This window comes from Salvelinus namaycush, chromosome 11, assembly GCF_016432855.1.
Source record: "Salvelinus namaycush isolate Seneca chromosome 11, SaNama_1.0, whole genome shotgun sequence".
NCBI classification, from domain to species: domain Eukaryota; kingdom Metazoa; phylum Chordata; class Actinopteri; order Salmoniformes; family Salmonidae; genus Salvelinus; species Salvelinus namaycush.
In genome coordinates, this window is record NC_052317.1 from 16,494,309 (window position 1) to 16,514,432 (window position 20,124).

Consider the following 20,124-nt stretch of genomic DNA (forward strand, 5'->3'; position numbering starts at 1 on the left):
TCATGGGCTGGAGAAATCAACAAACGCTGTCGTTTTGAGAATAATCGACATGATGCAACTAACGTTTAATTTTCCACATCGAGGTTGCCAGTAAATCATGTTCATCTATGTAGCTATCTAGCACCCATGTACAACAAGCGGCCAATTTACAAGGCAGATCTTTACAAGTTTAGATGAAAGCTAGCTTTCTGTTTAGCTAGTAAGTATTAGTGATGGGCATTCCGTCTCTTTTCAGTGAGCAGGCTCGTTCGGCTCAGCTCACCAAAAAGAGACGGCTCTTTCAAAAAATATGTTATGTATTTTTTCAAGTTAAACAGTTTGCGATAGTTTGACTATGATTGGTGTTAAAATAATTCTAATTCAATTATTAAATGAAATAATACTCTACCTTAACCACAATGTATTTAAAAATGCATTGGTTTGTTCCGATTTTTTTAATTTATTAAACATTTGCATTTAAAGAATAACTTTTTAATGTATGTAAACAAAGTGCATATAATTCTAACCATTCAAAACGAATACAATCTGAACAGCATAATAGAATATTACACCATACCAAAGAAAAATAAGTAACAATGTGCAAAACTGCAGCATCCCACTTAAAATATTAAACTGGTCCTTCTTTTCTCTCTCTTCTTTATTGCCATGTTATAACAAGCAGCACACAGCAATGCTGGCCATATTTTTCTTTTATGAGAGATTTGCATTCAGAAATGCAAGCTGCCTCACTTTCGAGGGGCTGATGTGGTTTCTTCTCTCAGTTATCAATACTATTTCAGTATTGATGAGCTTTACTCTGTGTTTAAAGAAATCTGAATCCCTTCGGATGCAATATCTATCAGGTTTCAGGTAAGACACCGATGCAGACAGTGTCGAAGTAACAAAAGTGTATTTCCAGTACAGGGGCAGGCAAACGACAGGTCAAAGGCAGGCATAGGTCAGGAATCCAGAAAGGGTGCAACAGGTCCAGAATGGCAGGCAGTCTCAGGGTCAGGGCAGGCATGGGTCAATAATCCAGAGAGGTGTGGCACGGTATAGAACGGCAGGCAGGCTCAGGGTCAGAGCAGGCAGAAAGGTCAAAACTGGGAAAGACTAGAAAACAGGAACAAGAACAGACATGAGCAAGGGGACACAAGCTGGTAGGTTTTACAAAACAAAACAAACTGGCAACAGACAAACAGAGAACACAGGTATAAATACACTGGGGATAATGGGGGAGATGGGCGACACCTGAAGGGGGTGGAGACAAGTACAAAGACAGGTGAAACACATCAGGGAGTGATAATATCGGTATCTGGACCTTCATTCGTCACAAATGCAGTATAACCTGAGACTGAGGTCCCAGCTAGTGATGAAGATAAGAGAGTACCTCTGCTATGTGCATGGTGTGTGTCCTTGAGTTACCTCTCCAGTTCCTTTCCTACTGTATTGTAGTCTATTTGTGTTCATTCTTTTTTGTTTCCATTCTAGGGTTTGTGGATGTTGAAAACACCCACCTTATTTAAGAGGACTCCAGGGGTAGGTGCACTTCACACAACATTTTACTTTATCCAAACACAATTTTGGATAAATTATGTGGATTATAGTCTCGTAGTTCCTCTATTAAATTATTTATAGAACAGTGAGGACCCAGTCCTCCCCTCATGTTTATGTATTTTCCAGGGTGCAAAGAAGTTTGTGGTGCCCTCAAGAGAACCTGGTCGAGTCCTCAACAGTTTAAACAGCTTCTCATGGTGGTTGTCATAGATAGGTAAAGAACATGGATTGGTTGTATTGAATCACCAAGGCATTGATACAGTTGATGCCTTGTGTCCATTGTTTCATACATAAACATCTGTCGGGAAACTGATTTACATTTACTCTTAGAGTGAATGTGGGAGGAAGGAAGAAAAAAGTTAGATAAATCCATGCACAGGTGCAACCCTGCCTTTTGATGTGCCTGCCTAGTTCAGAGGTTTTAAGCAATTTTTTAAACATGAAAATTGGCATGTGAATTGGAACTGAATTGGATGTAAAAAAAAATATCTGGCAAGTACTTTCAACTGGCCCGGTGCTACAGAGATGAAGGTTCCAAACCAGACAGACAGCCAGAATTCACCCAGGTAATGCGGTGATTAGCTCTATAAAGAGACTTGATTAACTACTTCTGAGGGCAGATACAGTAAAAAAATATTTGCAGATGAGCGTCGAACAGTTGTTCGAGAGAGAACAGTCTATGACTGGGGTGGGGGCCTTCCTCTGACACAACCTGGTGTAGAGGTCCTGGATGGCAGGCAGCTTAGCCCCAGTAATGTACTGGGCCGTACGCACTACCCTCTGTAGTGCCTTGTGGTCGGAGGCCAAGCAATTGCCGTATCAGGCAGTGATGCAACCAGTCAGGATGCTCTCGATGTTGCAGCTGTAGAACCTTTTGAGGATCTATCCCATGTTTTGGGGGGTGGGGTATTTTTAAAAGCTACAGTCTAATAGTGAAGGAAGAAAATATAATATCCTGCTTCAGTATCTTAATTAAGTTGAAATGCAAAAAATGTGTGTTTCCTACTGCACTTGTATAGCTCATGGACATCAGTGAAACATTTCCCAACACAGAAATAGAGTTCCTGAAAGAGGCCCTCAACCAACCAGGAGGCTGTTTCCAGGCAATATGTGTCCCGGATGGAGCAGTAAGTACAGTGAAACAAAAACCTATATATTTCTTGCAAACACTGGATTTGAGATAGCATTCTAGTAGACTGTTCTAGTAGGTTCTAATAACCTATTACTTTTGTTAAGATTTGTGGGTCAAATAAAGATTGTCTAAGTTTGTGATGATGGTTTACACTGAGTGTAAAAAACATTAAGGACACCTGCTCTTTCCATGACATAGACTGACCTGGTGAAAGCTATGATCCCTTAATGATGTCGCTTGTTAAATCCACTTCAAATTAGTGTAGATGAAGGGGAGGAGACCGGTTAAAGAAGAATTTTTAAGCCTTGAGACATTTGAGATATGAATTGTGTATGTGTGTCATTCAGAGGGGGAATGAGCAAGACACAAGATTTAAGCGCCTTTGAACGGGGTATTGTGGTAGGTGCCAGGCCCACTGGTTTGTGTGAACTGCAACGCTACTGGGTTTTTCACACTCAACTGTTTCCTGTGTGTATCAAGAATTGTCCACCACCCAAAGGACATCCAGCCAACTTGACACAACTGTGGGAAGCATTAGTCAACATGGGCCAACATCCCTGTGGAATGCTTTCAACACCTTGTAGAGTCCATTCCCCAACGAACTGAGGCTGTTCTGAGGGCAAAAGTGGGGGGGTAGGGGTGCAACTCATTATTAGGAAGGTGTTCTTAATGTTTTGTACACTCAGTGCATTAGAACATTCTTTATTTCACTACAGAAACATTTGAGGGGCAAGGATCAGGATCCCCTAAAAAAAACTGCCAGGACACAGTTCAACCAGATATGTTTACCTCATGTTTAAAAAAAACCCTGCTGCTTTTACAGTACACTCAGCAAAAGAAAACAGACAGTCTTCATGAAATATGAATCTGGAATATGATCAATAAACCAAGATTATTGTGGGTTTAGCAATTTATGGTTAGAGGGATATGAAAACCTGATGACTCCTTGGCATTCAAGGCTGTCAGCGCCATGTCCAGGGGCTAGCTGCTTCAGAGGAATATCAAATAAGCGTGGTGTTTTTGGTTGTGGTGTGTTTTGTCCATTCCTCCTAGGAATGGTGAAGGCAGATGGTGCATTGAAGTCTGCTTCAGATGGCCCAGGCCAGACCTGGGGACCTGCTGCTCATCTCTGCTAGTATGCAGGAATGTGTGGTGAGTTACACTCTAATCTGGTCACCCTGGGTGCATCCCAAATTGCACCCTATTGCCTAAGTAGTGCACTAGCTAGGGAATATGGTGCAATTTGGGATACAGCATGTCCTTCTGCATACCTCACCCCATTAAAGATAACCCTTTTAGTTGAAATTAGTGATGTGGTGGTCAAAGTGGCTGCTTTGATATGAACTGCACAGGAAAATTCATACTCACAACACACTTCAAGGTTTGAGTTACTGTTTTATCTTTTCTCAGACACGTAATTGGGCCTGGTGCACCAAAAATTATGGCTGTTTTGTTGAAAAGAAACAGTCTTTCAAATAGCTGTGGATCAATAGTGTTCGTTTGTCTAAAAGATGTGGAAGCAATTGCAATCAAATGTCAGAATAGAAGAAAGAGAACAATCCACCCTCGCAATAGTCAATTGTCAGGCATCAAAGATTATTTTGTGAACAAGCAGTTGAAGGCCAGTGCATTCTGAAAATAAATATAATTTTATTTCACGATGAATGCAGCTTTCAGTCTCCTGATTTCTATTATTTCCTCCCACAGCGCCCTTTGTTGGGCAAGTTGAGGCTTCAGTGTGCTGAACTCCTAGAAGGCTCAGGCATGGCTGTTCGAAACCCCTCAGTGTTTCACTCCCTGTGGGTGGTAGACTTCCCACTGTTCCTGCCAAAAGAAGACGACCCTGGGCAGCTTGATTCAGCCCACCATCCATTCACCGCACCTCTCCCTGAGGATACCCACCTCTTCTACTACCAGCCTCACAGTGTCTCCTTGGGCACATATTTATAGAGAGAAGAAACCCTCTCAACAGTGTTGACTGACCTTATGAAGCTTGTTTCTGTGCCCTTGCTTGCTGTTTTGTACAAATAAACTCTTTGAAATGTGCTGGGGTTGTTCCATGTCATTTCAGCAAGCCATGACACCCACCATCTCAGATGGTTCTGAAATAATTTCTGTAGTTAGAAAACAGATAAGATTAGCGTTCCTGCAACATTATTTTGTTGAAATATAAATTTGATCTGTTAGAAATTAAGCTAATTGATTGCATCCAAATTGGCAATTTTAATGTATAGGATTCAGATAATATTCAATAAATATAGTACATCCAATTTGGACCATACTTTTTTCTAACAATCAGTAAGGAATCCAAAGAAATGGTCAAAAGCCAACAATGGACTCCCCACACACCACACAAATCCCACCCTAACATCGAGTATACAGTATCAGTTCTCTATGTCTAACAAGTAGTATGGAGCTGCGGCTCGCAGTATTGTTTCTTCTTCCTATGTAATGTATTCTCAGTGAATTTGGTGACCCCCCCCCCCCCCCACACTGTTCAAGGAAATTAGTAATTGAAGTTGTTAGGTTTATGTCCAATCCTACATCCTGATATTTCCAGGTTCTGACAACTAGGTGGTGCTGTTTCAGGTGATTTTATTTTTTAAAGACCCCCCCCCCCCCCCCCCCAATATTAAAGGGATAGTTCACCCAAATTACATCTTGGTTTCCTTAACCTGTAAGCAGTTTATGGACAAGGTATGACAGCAAGCCATACTTTGGTTGTCTACCTGGCCACTGTTTCAAATAACTTTTTGGCATTTGTGGCACAAATCCAATTCAAGTCAATGTTACCTATTTTAGCATTTTCGAGCTTCATATCCAAATCTTCATATCCAAATCTAACATTGCTGTCACTGCTATTTTCAAACAAGATGTAGTCCAAACAAGAAGTTTAGCAAACCAAACTATATATTCAAGCAAAATTCATAGCCAAGTATATTTAATTTGTATCGTAACAAGAGTATCCCATAAGTCAATATAAATAAACTTTAAATCAGAGAGCATCCTTTAACGGCCTACACTGAGACCGTCTGTATCCGTATGTCTGTATCATTCATCTATTCCTCCTGTGTCATTATGGCAGGTACGTGGCCAGCATTATGACCTGGTCTTGAACAGGTGTGAGATCGGGGGAGAATATCCATTCTTATTCACAAGGCCTCAGAGCAGCAGCATGTCCTGGAGACAATCCTCAAGGTAATGAACTTGGACTGGATAAGTAAGAGCACCAGAATGCTGATTTCCCAAACATAGTCATTTCTATCAGGCTGAGGATGATATGCAAGCAGTTACCATTAGTACTGCAATTATAGCCTCTCAAAATAAACAACTGATTAGGATTGGTAATCACAGCGCTCATTGTTGCTCCCTCTTTATCTAAAAGTTTCTGAGCTGCACGGATCTCCTAAATTGCTGCAAGGTCGGAAGGTAATATTTATTATTACTGGTAATAAGACAATATTCACTACTGTAGCTATAGGCTAGATTATACTGTCACTAGCCTTCCAGCTCAGTGATGAATAGAATAAGCCAGACATGAGGACTAAACAGACTGTGCCAACGAATGGTTAAAAGCAACAGTGGCCACCCTATCGCCTCTGACAACAGAACATCGGGTGTCATTTTCTGTTTATTTCCTGAATTCTGCATGTTGAATCGCCAACGTTCGTCAACACCCAGCAGGTTATCTGCTGCGCATGGCCAACTTTTGTAATGGTGTGTCTTAGCCTTAAGTTAATTTCTCTGTAGGAGCTATCTGATCAGCTTTCTCCATTCAAATCTTACCTTAACATTATAATACTGACAATGGATCAGCTCCTAGAGCGATATTACGTTAGGGCTGCAAATATGAGGCAGCTTGTTCTAATGCTTACCCTATAACAGGCGACTCCAACCTTCTCCAGCATGAGCGCTACTTTTAAATTGTCCGAGCTACTCATTAATTCTAGCTTTCAAATAGGCACCCTTTTCTCGGTTTTACACTCTCAAACGTACAATTTTTCATAGAGAAAAAATGACATTGGATGTTCTGAGTCCATGGCAATGCTTAAATCACATCAGAAGACCATTTTTGAGGGCTGAAAAAAAATAAACTCATTTTGATTTGAGTGTCATACCACTTTCATTGCGCATTTTGCAAGAAAGGAATGTGCTGGCCTAGCTATGTTTTTGCTGCTGCATATGTCATGACAGAGTTTTCAAAACTAAAGGCCAACTGAGTGATACAAATAATCATATAATTCTGCCCAATAAGCCTACTTTGCAATTAACATTCATTTAAGAACGTTTTTGGAAAAGTCTTTCTACCCAGAAGACATTTATCATTATTGCTAACTGGCTACACAAAGTGAATGGTAGACAAACACACGCACCACACAGACATACAGGGACAATATTGCTTGAAATGATTTAGCAGATATTGTGTTATGTTTGACTTTTTAAAGTGGAATTGCACCTGCTGATTTGGCATTGTATTTTGGCTTGCTCCTCAAGAAATGGTGACAGAAGCCAAACGTGAGTTGGCTTGGATGTGGTTTGATGTGGGTGTTTCTTGGGTGTGTCCTTGCCACCACCAAGACACACCCATCTGTCAGCTGTTTCCCCCCACCTCAATCACAGCAAACAAATCAAATAAAAGTTTATTTGTCACATGCGCCGAATACAACAGGTTGACCTTATAGTGAAATGCTTACTGACAGGCTCTAACCAACAGGGCAAAAAAGGTATTAGGTGAACAATAGGTAAGTAAATAAATAAAAATAACAGTAAAAAAGACAGTGAAAAATAACAGTAGCAAGGCTATATACAGTAGCGAGGCTGTAACAGTAGCGAGGCTATATACAGGCACCGGTTAGTCGGGCTGATTGAGGTACTATATACATGTAGATATGGTTAAAGTGACTATGCATGTATGATGAACAGAGAGTAGCAGTAGCGTAAAAGAGGGGTTGGCGGGTGGTGGGTGGCGGGACACAATGCAGATAGCCCGGTTAGCCAATGTGCGGGGGCACTGGTTGGTCGGCCCAATTGAGGTAGTATGTACATTAATGTATAGTTAAACTGACTATGCATATATGATAAACAGAGAGTAGCAGCAGCGTTAAAGAGGGGTTGGGGGGGGCACAATGCAAATAGTCTGGGTAGCCATTTGATTACCTGTTCAGGAGTCTTATGGCTTGGGGGTAAAAACTGTTGAGAAGCCTTTTTGTCCTAGACTTTGCACTCTGGTACAGCTTGCCATGCGGTAGTAGAGAGAACAGTCTATGACTGGGGTGGGGGCCTTCCTCTGACACAACCTGGTGTAGAGGTCCTGGATGGCAGGCAGCTTTGCCCCAGTAATGTACTGGGCCGTACGCACTACCCTCTGTAGTGCCTTGCGGTCGGAGGCCGAGCAATTGCCGTATCAGGCAGTGATGCAACCAGTCAGGATGCTCTCGATGTTGCAGCTGTAGAACCTTTTGAGGATCTGAAGAGCCATGCCAAAACTTTTTAGTTTCCTGAGGAATAGGCTTTGTCGTGCCCTCTTCACGAGTGGTCCATACACACCAAGACATTCTAGTTTGTTGGTGATGTGGACACCAAGGAACTTGAAGCTCTCAACCTGCTCCACTACAGCCCCGTCGATGAGAATGGGGGCGTGTTCGGTCCTCCATTTCCTGTAGTCCACAATCATCTCCTTTGTCATGGTTACGTTGAGGGATAGGTTGTTATTCTGGCACCACCCGGCCAGGTCTCAGACCTCCTCCCTATAGGCTGTCTCATCGTTGTCGGTGATCAGGCCTACCACTGTTGTCATCTGAAAACTTAATGATGGTGATGGAGTCGTGCCTGGCCATCGTGGGTGAACATGGAGTACAGGAGGGGACTGAGCACGCACCCGTGAGGGGCTCCGGTGTTGAGGATTAGCGTGACAGATGTGTTGCTACCTACCCTCACAACCTGGGGGCGGCCCGTCAGGAAGTCCAGGATCCAGTTGCAGAGGGAGGTGTTTAGTCCCAGGGTCCTTAGCTTAGTGATGAGCTTTGAGGGTACTATGGTGTTGAACGCTGAGCTGTAGTCAGTGGATAGCATTCTCACGTAGGTGTTCCCTTTGTCCAGGTGGGAAAGGGCAGTGTGGAGTGCAATAGAGATTGCATCATCTGTGAATCTGTTTGGGCTGTATGCGAATTGGAGTGGGTCTAGGGTTTCTGGGATAATGGTGTTGATGTGAGCCATTACCAGCCTTTCAAAGCACTACATGGCTACGGACGTGAGTGCTACGGGTCTGTAGTCATTTAGGCAGGTTGCCTTTGTGTTCTTGGGCACAGGGACTATGGTGGTCTGCTTGAAACATGTTGGTATTACAGACTCAATCAGGGACATGTTGAAAATGTCAGTGAAGACACCTGCCAGTTGGTCAGCACATGCCCGGAGCACACGTCCTAGTAATCCATCTGGCCCCGCAGCCTTGTGTATGTTGACCTGTTTAAAGGTCTTACTCACGTCAGCTACGGAGAGCGTGATCACACAGTCATCCGGAACAGCTGATGCTCTCATGCATGCCTCAGTGTTGCTTGCCTCGAAGTGAGCATAGAAGTGATTTAGCTCGTCTGGTACGCTCGTGTCACTGGGCAGCTCGCGGCTGTGCTGCCCTTTATAGTCAGTAATAGTTAGCAAGCCCTGCCACATAAGACGAGCGTCAGAGCCGGTGTAGTATGATTCAATCTTAGCCCGGTATTGACGCTTTGCCTGTTTGATGGTTCGTCGGAGGGCATAGCAGGATTTCTTATAAGCTTCCGGGTTAGAGTCCCACGCCTTGAAAGCGGCAGCTCTGCCCTTCAGCTCAGTGCGACTGTTGCCTGTAATCCATGGCTTCTGGTTGGAGTACGTACATACAGTCATTGGGGGGAGGACGTCCTCGATGCACTTATTGATAAAGCCAGTGACAGATGTGGTGTACTCCTCAATGCCATCGGAAGAATCCCGGAACATGTTCCAGTCTGTGATAGCAAAACAGTCTTGTAGTTTAGCATCTGCTTCACCTGACCACTTTTTTATAGACCGAGTCACTGGTGCTTCCTGCTTTAATTTTTGCTTGTAAGCATGAATCAGGAGGATAGAATTGTGGTCGGATTTACCAAATGGAGGGCGAGGGAGAGCTTTGTACGCGTCTCTGTGGGTGGAGTACAGGTGATCTAGAGTTTTTTTTCCCTCTGGTTGCACATTTAACATGTTGATAGACATTAGGTAGAACTGATTTAAGTTTCCCTGCATTAAAGTCTCCGGCCACTAGGAGCGCCGCCTCTGGGTGAGCGGTTTCCTGTTTGCTTATTTCCTTATACAGCTGACTGAGCGCGGCCTTAGTGCCAGCATCCGTCTGTGGTGGTAAATAAACAGCCACGAAAAGTATAGCTGAAAACTCTCTAGGCAAATAGTGTGGTCTGCATTTTATCACAAGATGCTCTACTTCAGGCGAGCAAAATCTAGAGACTTCCTTACATTTCGTGCGCCAGCTGCTGTTTACAAATATGCACAGACCGCCCCCCCTTGTCTTACCTGAGTGTGCTGTTCTATCTTGCCGGTGCAGCGTATATCCCGCTAGCAGAATATCCATGTCATCATTCAGCCACGATTCCGTGAAACACAAGATATTACAGTTTTTGATGTCCCGTTGGTAGGATTTTCGTGATCGTACCTCGTCTAATTTATTGTCCAATGATTGCACGTTGGCGAGTAATATTGACGGTAACGGCAGCTTTCCCACTCACCTTCTGTGGATCTTTACGAGGCACCCCGCTCTGTGTCCTCTGTACCTGCGTCTCTTCCTCTTGCAAATAACTGGGATGTTGGCTTGTTGGGTGTTCGGAGTATGTCCTGTGCGTCCTGCTTGTTGAAGTAAAAATCTTTGTCTAATCCGAGGTGAGTGATCGCTGTCCAGATATCCAGAAGCTCATTTTTGCCATATGATACGGTTGCAGAAACATTATGTACAAAATAAGTTACAAATAACGCAAAAAACCCCCACATAATAGCACAATTGGTTGGGCGCCCGTAAAACTGCTGCCATTTCTTCCGGTGCCATTTTATAAGCAAACCTCCTGCAGGTTGAGTTCAATAACTACAGGCAGATGTACAGTGAGATGCCAGAAGAAGCTTTGACTAGCTCAGTAGCCTACAGAGTAATATGATAAATGCAATTGTTGAATTTATGTAGATATATAAAAAAAAAAAAAAAAAAAAAAAAGTGTTTTGCTAACTTTCAATTGTAGGAACAGGTCCATGTAGAATAAACAACCCCTTACATAATACCGTAGAAGTAGTGTTCTGCTAATGTGCAACTTTCCTTGTCATTCCCAGCCGATATATTTACTGTGCCTATCGGCATTTTGTCTGGTGGTAATGTGAGTACCTTGGCAAACATGTCAGACTGGTCATATCTCCCTATGTGGTGTCCTGTATACAACAGGAGTTCACTGATCCTGGTGCAGAATATACAGGGTTTCTTTCTCCCCATATTGACTGATAGAAAGATTATTTTACAAAAAAGGCAATACAAGTAAAAGTTGTCTCGTAAAATGATCAAGCCAAGTGCCAGGTCTCTCTCAATTTAGAAACATCAGTATCAAGCCCATCTGTCAGTCTGGACTTAATCACATCATCTTGCAAGTCTCCATGTGCTGGCTCCATACACGTTTCAGTGAACACATACACACAGTCACTGTTCTATTACCAATGGCAGTTAGGATAGGTAATATCTGACACACAAACAGGTACTATGTTGGAGTTTGAACAGGTCAGATAAAGCCAATCCATTTATGGTCTCCCCATCAAACAACAGAGGTAGGCGTCTGGCAAAAGCATCTCCAGTCCTCTACATCTGAAGAAATAGGCAAAGTTGAGGCAGAGTTCATCAGTGACACATGGAATGAAAAGGGTGTTGCAAATACTGGACATTTGTGCTGTACTGTATTATTAGTAATCACCTTCACTTCCACAGTGTGGATGTGTTGAGTGCCAGGTCTCTCTCCATTCAGAGACGTCAGCATTATGTCTGTCGGTCAGGACTCCATCACATCATCTTGCAAGTCTCCAAGTGGTGGAGATGCATCTGTGAACACATACATAGTCACTATTCTATTATCAATGGCAGTTAGGAGAGGTGATATCTGACAAACAAACATACACAGTGCATTTGGAAAGTATTCAGACCCGGTGACTTTTTCCACATTTTGTTACGTAACAGCCTTATTCTAAAATTTCTGAAATAATTTTTTGCCCTCATCAATCTAAACACAATACCCCATAATGACAAAGTGGAAACAGGTTTATAGACATTTTTCAGAAAAATCAGAAATGCCTTATTTACATAAGTATTCAGACCCTTTGATACGAGTCTTGAAATTGAGCTCAGGTGCATCCTGTTTTCATTGATCATCCTTGAGATGTTTTTACAACTGGATTGGAGTCCACCTGTGGTAAATTCAATTGATTGGACATGATTTGTAAAGGCACACACCTGTCTATATAAGGTCCCACAGTTGACAGTGCATGTCAGAAAAAAAGCCATGAGGTCGAAGCAATTGTCCATAGTGCTTCGAGACAGGATTGTGTCGAGGCACAGATCTGGGGAAGGGTACCAAAACATTTCTGCAGAATTGAAGGTTCCCAAGAACACAGTGGCCTCCTTCATTCTTAAATGGAAGAAGTTTGGAACCAGCAAGACTCTTCCTAGAGCTAGCCGCCCGGGCAAACTGAGCAATCCGGGGAGGAGGGCCTTGGTCAGGGAAGTAACCAAGAACCAGATGGTCGCTCTGACAGAGCTCCAGAGTTCCTCTGTGGAGATGGGAGAACCTTCCAAAAGGTCAACCATCTCTGCAGCACTCCACCAATCAGGCCTTTATGGGAGAGAGGCCAGACGGAAGCCACTCCTCAGTAAAAGGCACTTGACAGCCTCCTTGGAGTTTGCCAAAAGGCACCTAAAGGACTCTCAGACCATGAGAAACAGTCTTTGGTCTGATGGAACCAAGATTGAACTCTTTGGCCTGAATGCCAAGTGTCACGTCTGGAGGAAACCTGGCACCATCCCTACGGTGAAGCATGGTGATGACAGCATCATGCTGTGGGGATGTTTTGCAGCGTCAGGGACTGGAAGACTAGTCAGGATTGAGGGAAAGATGAACGGAGTAAAGTACAGAGAGATCCTTGATTAAAAACCTGCTCCAGAGTGCTCAGGACCTCAGACTGGGGTGACGGTTCACCTTCCAACAGGACAACGACCGTAAGCACACAGCCAAGACAACGCAGGAGTGGCTTCAGGACAAGTCTCTGAATGTCCTTGAGTAGCCCATTCAGAGCCCGGACTTGAACCTGATCGAACATCTCTGGAGAGACCTGATAGCTGTGTAGTGACGCTCCCCCATCCAACCTGACAGAGCTTGACAGGATCTACACCTTCCGATGTTGTATTTCTATAAGATTAAATTCCACACAAATAAATATTTCACAGAAAGGGAACTTCAGAGACCAGTTAAGTTCTGGAGATTGAAATAAAAAAAATTGTCAGTGAGAATGTATTAATTCCCCTTCAGACTGCAGAGTTATTTTAGTGCCACACTGATGTAACCTCCGTGTCAGTGTAAACTGCCACATTTACAACAACAGCTGCCTGCCCAAGCCGCCCGCCACCTTTGCTAGGAGACAGTTGCTAAGGCTGGCAGGTACCACACAGATGTTCTCATTAGTGCACAAAATACAGCCAACACTACAGCTTGTCCTGGATGCCATTTTGTCTGTTGTCTGAGGGGTGAAGATAGTAGTGGTGGAGAGAGACCTTCCCCATACCTTGGCAACTATAGAGTGACGTTCAAAGACTTTCCTTTTTTCGTGGGTTTTTGGCTAAGAGGATGGCTGAGGAAAGGGGAATGGCTCGCTTGTCTCTTCACAGTAAGTGTTGAGAGGGCAGTGAAAAGAAAGAGAGCTGATACAACCCTCAGAGCCAACCCACAGTAGTTCCACCTGATCGCTGCATTCTCCTTTCTATTTCACTTCAGATTTCATTATGTGATGTGAAATGGAATGGTAAACGCAGCTATCAGGCTGGTTCCACCAGGCTAGGTTATGAAGGTAAATTGGGACAAAACTCTAAACTGTTTTGACCTTTGACCAGGCAATCCTCATAAACAATGTACTTCCTCATTTTATGAAGTGGTGTTGACTGGGAGGGCCTGTGACAGGGTGATACAATAGACAGCCAAATGGTAAATAGCATTTTGTTATAAAGAAAGATCAAAGCTTTTTGATAATGCACTTCACAACCAATATGACTCTACTAGTTGTATCTGCTTGGTAATAGACGAGTAGTTTACCAAACTGGGGCTTTTTTAAATACAACTTTTCTCATAACCATTGTTGATGAAGCCGTCTGTGTCATCAGGGTAGTAACTTGAGTCAAGCTAATTCTATGCTTTTCTGACTGTAGCTCCAGGTTGGATTTGATTCAGGCCGTTGACGACATTATAGTTTGTTGCTCCTAGTTCACTGAATTAGTCAGACTCAGACATGAGTTGGCTACCACCAAACCGTAGCTGCATTCATTATTTAGTTTTGCCCTAGACAATACAATACGTATGAAATATGAACTAACTTGCAAGCTCAAGTTTTCTAGCCTGCCTCGCTAGCATTATCAAATGATAATGTTACATAACCAGCAGTATCTAGACAATATACAATAAACATGTATGATCTATGACCTAACTAAGTTGTAATGTGGTAGCTAGCTACGCTAACATTAGCTAAAACATTAGCTAGCCTGCCTCGCTTTATCAAAACATACAATTGAAGTCAGAAGTTTACATACACCTTAGCCAAATACATTTAAACTCAGTTTTTCACAATTCCTGACATTTAATCCTAGTAAAAATGCCCCATCTTAGGTCAGTTAGGATCACCACTTTATTGTAAGTATGTGAAATGTCAGAATAATAGTAGAGAGAATGATTTATTTCAGATTTTATTTCTTTCATCACATTCCCAGTGGGTCAGAAGTTTACATACACTCAATTAGTATTTGGTAGCATTGCCTTTAAATTGTTTAACTTGGGTCAAACGTTTCGGGAAGCCTTCCACAAGCTTCCCACAATAAGTTGGGTGAATTTTGTCCCATTCCTCCTGACAGAGCTGGTGTAACTGAGTCAGGTTTGCAGGCCTCCTTGCTCGCACATGCTTTTTCAGTTCTGCCCACACATTTTCTATGGGATTGAGCTCAGGGCTTTGTGATGGTTACTCCAATACCTTGACTTTGTTGTCCTTAAGCCATTTTGCCACAACTTTGGAAGTATGCTTGGGGTCATTGTCCATTTGGAAGACCTATTTGCAACCAAGCTTTAACTTCCTAACTGATGTCTTGAGATGTTGCTTCAATATATCCACATAATTTCCATCCTCATGATGCCATCTATTTTGTGAAGTGCACCAGTCCCTCCTGCAGCAAAGCACCCCCATAACATGATGCTGCCACCCCCGTGCTTCACGGTTGGGATGGTGTTCTTCGGCTTGCAAGCCTTCCCTTTTTTCTTCCAAACATAATGATGGTCATTATGGCCAAACCGTTCTATTTTTGTTTCGTAGTCTGGCTTCTTTATGGCGGTTTTGGAGCAGTGGCTTCTTCCTTGCTGAGTGGCCTTTCAAGTTATGTCGATACTGTGGATATAGATACTTTTGTACCCGTTTCCTCCAGCATCTTCACAAGGTACTTTGCTGTTGTTCTGGGATTGATTTGCACTTTTGCACCAAAATACGTACATCTCTAGGAGACCCATCGCGTATCCTTCCTATTTTCCCATGATGTCAAGCAAAGAGGCACGGAGTTTGAAGGTAGGCCTTGAAATACATCCACAGGTACACCTCCAATTGACTCAAATGATGTCAATTAGCCTATCAGAAGCTTCTAAAGCCATGACATAATTTTCTGGAATTTTCCAAGCTGTTTAAAGGCACAGTCAACTTAGTGTATGTAAACTTCTGACCCACTGGAATTGGGATACAGTGAAATAATCTCTGTAAACAATTGTTGGAAAAATTACTTGTGTCATGCACAAAGTAGATGTCCTAACCAACTTGCCAAAACTATAGTTTGTTAATTAACAAGAAATGTGTGGAGTGGCTGAAATGAGTTTTAATGACTCCAACCTAAGTGTATGTAAACTTCTGACTTCAACTGTAGCTACCTACATAACCAGCAATAAACGTATCTAACATTGTTAGCTAAGTTATACCAGAGAAGTGATTATATTCCAGTATCTCTGGTTATACTCACCACCACCAGTTGTTGCACACTAAGCTAGCGTTACTGGTGCAGATTGCCTCTGCATTTTGTTTTGATCGCCTTACATATGACCAAAGGATCAGTTTGGTGTTGATCTTTTATTTTCTGATAAAGTTGGTGACTAGCATTAGCGCAATTGCTTACTAGCGTTAGCACAATAACTGGAAGCATGCTACTAGATACCATAGACTAATTAGCATTGGCTCACAAAACTTCCTTTATCTTCATTCATACTGGATGCAGAGACAAAAATGGTCCCCAGGAGTAGTATCCCTTTAAGATGTTTTTGGGAAACCGGGCCCTGACTGGTTTGTTCTGTCTTCCAGGACGATCCGTCTCTCCTCTCTCACCTGCTCGAGGCACTGGACTCTGGGGCTCCCCCTCATGGTGGAATTGCATGGGGTTTATCAGCCATAATAACCATCATAACTGACAAACCCAGCTGTGTTTCTCATGCTTTGATATTTCACAATTTGTTCTACAGATGCTAAGTAGTAGACTTAGTAGACCAGGCCCCTTGTCTTCCTGCAGCCAAGTGTGATGCATCATTTGTGAGTCATCATTTCATTCCCCTAACTAAAATCCCTTGTTCACTTCTTCTCTAGGTTTGGACCGCCTAATGTCCATTATAGTCAGAACCCCCAGCATCAGGGACGTGATTGCCTTCCCCAAATCATTCAGGGGCCATGACCTGATGAGTCATGCCCCAGATTTTGTCTCTGAAAATGAGCTGAAACCCTATCACATCTCTGTCAAATGGCCAGCAGATGGCGAAGGGAACCAGGAGAAATAGACATTGCTGTTACACTTTTGTCCTAAAGCTGAGACTCTGACTCATATTAAAGGTGGGTTTACATTGGGGAGATGTGGGATGACTAAGTACCGTGACTTATATATGTGAATTACAATTCGGAGCAGTCAGATGCGCTTCTATTCGATTCTCCTGGAGAATATTGTTGCTTGACATGCTGGCACTTTAGGTTTGTGCAAGCCGTGGATGACCATTAATCGCACCAGTATACATTTTGTGTCGGCCTGTGGTGTCGGAGCTGGAACTGTCGTTTCCACGTCTCCACAACTTAAACCCAGTTTACACTGTTGTCCTGAAGCTGAGACTTACTCATATATTGATGTTTCCACTTGGCTCCAGTTTCTGGTTGAAGACTTTTCCAGTTGGCTCCATTTCTGAAATCCTGCTTTTTTGCTAACTTGTAGTTGTTCTCAGGGGCAGCTCCTCTGCTAGCCAAACTACTGTCCTGAAAGTGACATAATATATGTACAATGTAGACGGAAGACACTGTCACCATTAAATTGTTATGGTTTGACAAATTCATGTTTCTTGCTTATAATTCTCATGCTACACAATAAAATCCTGTATACATTATGCATCAAATCTGTTACTCAGACTTTGTGAAAACATGGAATGTCCAATAGGGGGGAGCATTGTTCCATTTGATCTTGTAAAATGTTTCCCCTCAGACCACCTTATCTCGGACAACATGACATTAACTGAAGCAATTAAGGTTAAGAACATTTATCCAGGGTACTACATTAACCTTTAGTACAGTAAGCCTCACATACATTCAACCTACAGATCACCTTTTACAACATCTTTACCACCTCACTACTAAATCAAGTAGTGAGGTCAATCCCCTCCAATGTTGTTTTTCTATAAGATTAAATTCCACACAAAAAATATTACACAGAAAGGGAACTTCAGAGACCAGTTAAATTCTGGAGATTGAAATAAAAAAATGGCAGTGAGAATGTATTAATTCCCCTTCTGACTGCAGAGTTATTTTAGTGCCACGCTGATGTAACCTCTGTGTCAGTGTAAACTGACACATTTACAACAGCTGCCTGCCCAAGCCGCCCGCCACCTTTGCTAGGAGACAGTTGCTAAGGCTGGCGGGTACCACACAGATGTTCTCATTAGTGCACAAAATACAGCCCACACTACAGCTTGTCCTGGATGCCATTTTGTCTGTCGTCTGAGGGGTGAAGATGGAAGTGGTGGAGAGAGGCTTTCCCCATGCCTTGGCGACCATAGAGGGAAGTTCAAAGATGTTCTTTTTTAAGTAGGTTTTTGGCTAAGAGGATGGCTGAGGAAAGGGGAATGGCTCGCTTGTCTCTCCACAGTCAGTGTTGAGAGGGCAGTGAAAAGAAAGAGAGCTGATGCAACCCTCAGAGCCAACCCACACTAGTTCCACATTGTGATGTGAGGCCCGACTATGCCTTTTCATGTATGTGCATTGCAGAGGGAAGGCACTTGGTGCAAAATGAATAGCATTGCAAGGCTACTGACTGTAGACACATTGTCTTGCTGCATATTTTTTACAAAATGTTGAAGCTGTGAATTTATTCAGTCACTGGCGTGCCAAATTACCTGTGGTCCATGAACAATTATGCATCAAACATAAAAGGGCAAAGAGAGGACAATGATGTTTACCCTCTGCAAAATGGTGTGAGCTTGCAAGTTGAAAGTAACACTGCATAACCATGACTGAGGCATAATTATAATGAATTCCAGCAGCTCAGCTACCATCGTCCTCAATTTAATGAGACTCTGTATAATTCCAAACATTTTGTAATCTCTTAGGACAAGCAGTCTCAAGAGTGTAATCCAGGTTGATGTGGTCGGGGGGTTTCTACCGGCATCTCTGAGACAAGCCCTGGGATAATGAGCTCTCTGGCACGTCCTTTGTCCCTAATGGACATTTGTTATGGAAAGCACTTGACCAAAAATAAACAGGAAGATTGCAATGTGTAATTTTCTGCTACATCCAATTGTACATTATTTTGACAGTTTGTGTATTCACATTAATTAGGATGTAACTAGTCTAGAATGAATGTATGTATATAGCAGCATATATTTTTCTCCCTATAATTTATTATCTTGCTAAGCACCGATCAGTATCAGCAATAGTTAGCAATTTTATCTATAACATTTTCAGCATCCATTCCTTCAGATAAATTGAGCGTGCTCTCTCTCCTGCCACCCGGCACAATGTTTTGAAGATGAAATGAGAGATTGTCATGTCAGCGGATGTCAGTTTCTGTCAATATTCTAGCAGCTTGTGTAACAGTATGCTAGGGACTCTAAGGTACAGTCACAAGAACTAGACGGCACCAGGGAGCTAATGTATTCTGTGGACAAATATAAACAAATGGAATATTCTATGTTGACATACAGTATTGTCACTGAGTACTGCCCCTATATATAGGACCTTCCACCCCCACATGGGAAATGTATGCCTGATGAAGACCTAGGGGTGGAAACATTGTAAATAAATATCACCTGGGAGCATGAGCAGCAGTGTGCGGTGTTTTCCTTCCTGTTTTCCATGAATTCACCTACAACTCCAGCACCTGCGGAAAGTACCTGGATGTGCGTATGTTCTTCAGCTTTTGGACATACAGTATTTACCAATAAGAACTGACTTCCAGAGCAGTGGGTAGTTGGATGTGTGGTGTAGGATTGGATCATTGATTAGGCATGCCTTAGACATGGTTAGATACAGTGGAAACAAATTGAAGCATCTAAATCACCATAATGTAACTTGAAAGAGACATTTTATAATTGCATGCTTGTGTAGCTTTTATAAGCAGTATAACAACAGAACAGAGTACCTCAAATTGTAATTGTTTCAAAAAACAAATCTGAATATGCTTAGGGGTTGCTTCAATTCTAGCACAGTTTACTTGGATGCTGCTGGAATAATCGGGAACAGTTATCCAATCTGTTTTGTGCATGTCAACCATTTAGTAATATGCGGTTCTCGGGGAGACATTAAGGGCTCTTTTACTGGTTGCAAACATTCCCCAGGATGTTGGAATAGTAAGGTGATCAATACAGGAAATATGGCCTGCTTTGTATTTATTCAAATGTTTATTGCTCTCCAACATTTTGAGTGTAGAATATAATGCATACAGTATATATAGATCTTTTATTGTGGGGAATATTTGTTTTTGACCAAGTTAAATAGTTACCTCTGTATCTTGTGCGAGAGATGACGTTTAAATCAATTAGCCATTGGCTTTTTCAAGCCTTATTGATACTATCGTTAATATTTAACTCTCAGAAGGATATCTGCTTTCTGTCTCTCCTCTGAAGATTGAGGAGTGTAGGCAACAATAATGGCACATGTCCTTT

The 20,124-nt window shown here is 42.5% G+C and overlaps 1 pseudogene; it reads left to right on the forward strand.

Annotated features, from left to right (window-relative positions):
- Nucleotides 1-2,558: 2,558 nt before the first annotated feature.
- LOC120056309 lies at nt 2,559-20,090 on the forward strand (annotated as a pseudogene).
- The last annotated feature ends 34 nt before the right edge of the window (nt 20,091-20,124 follow it).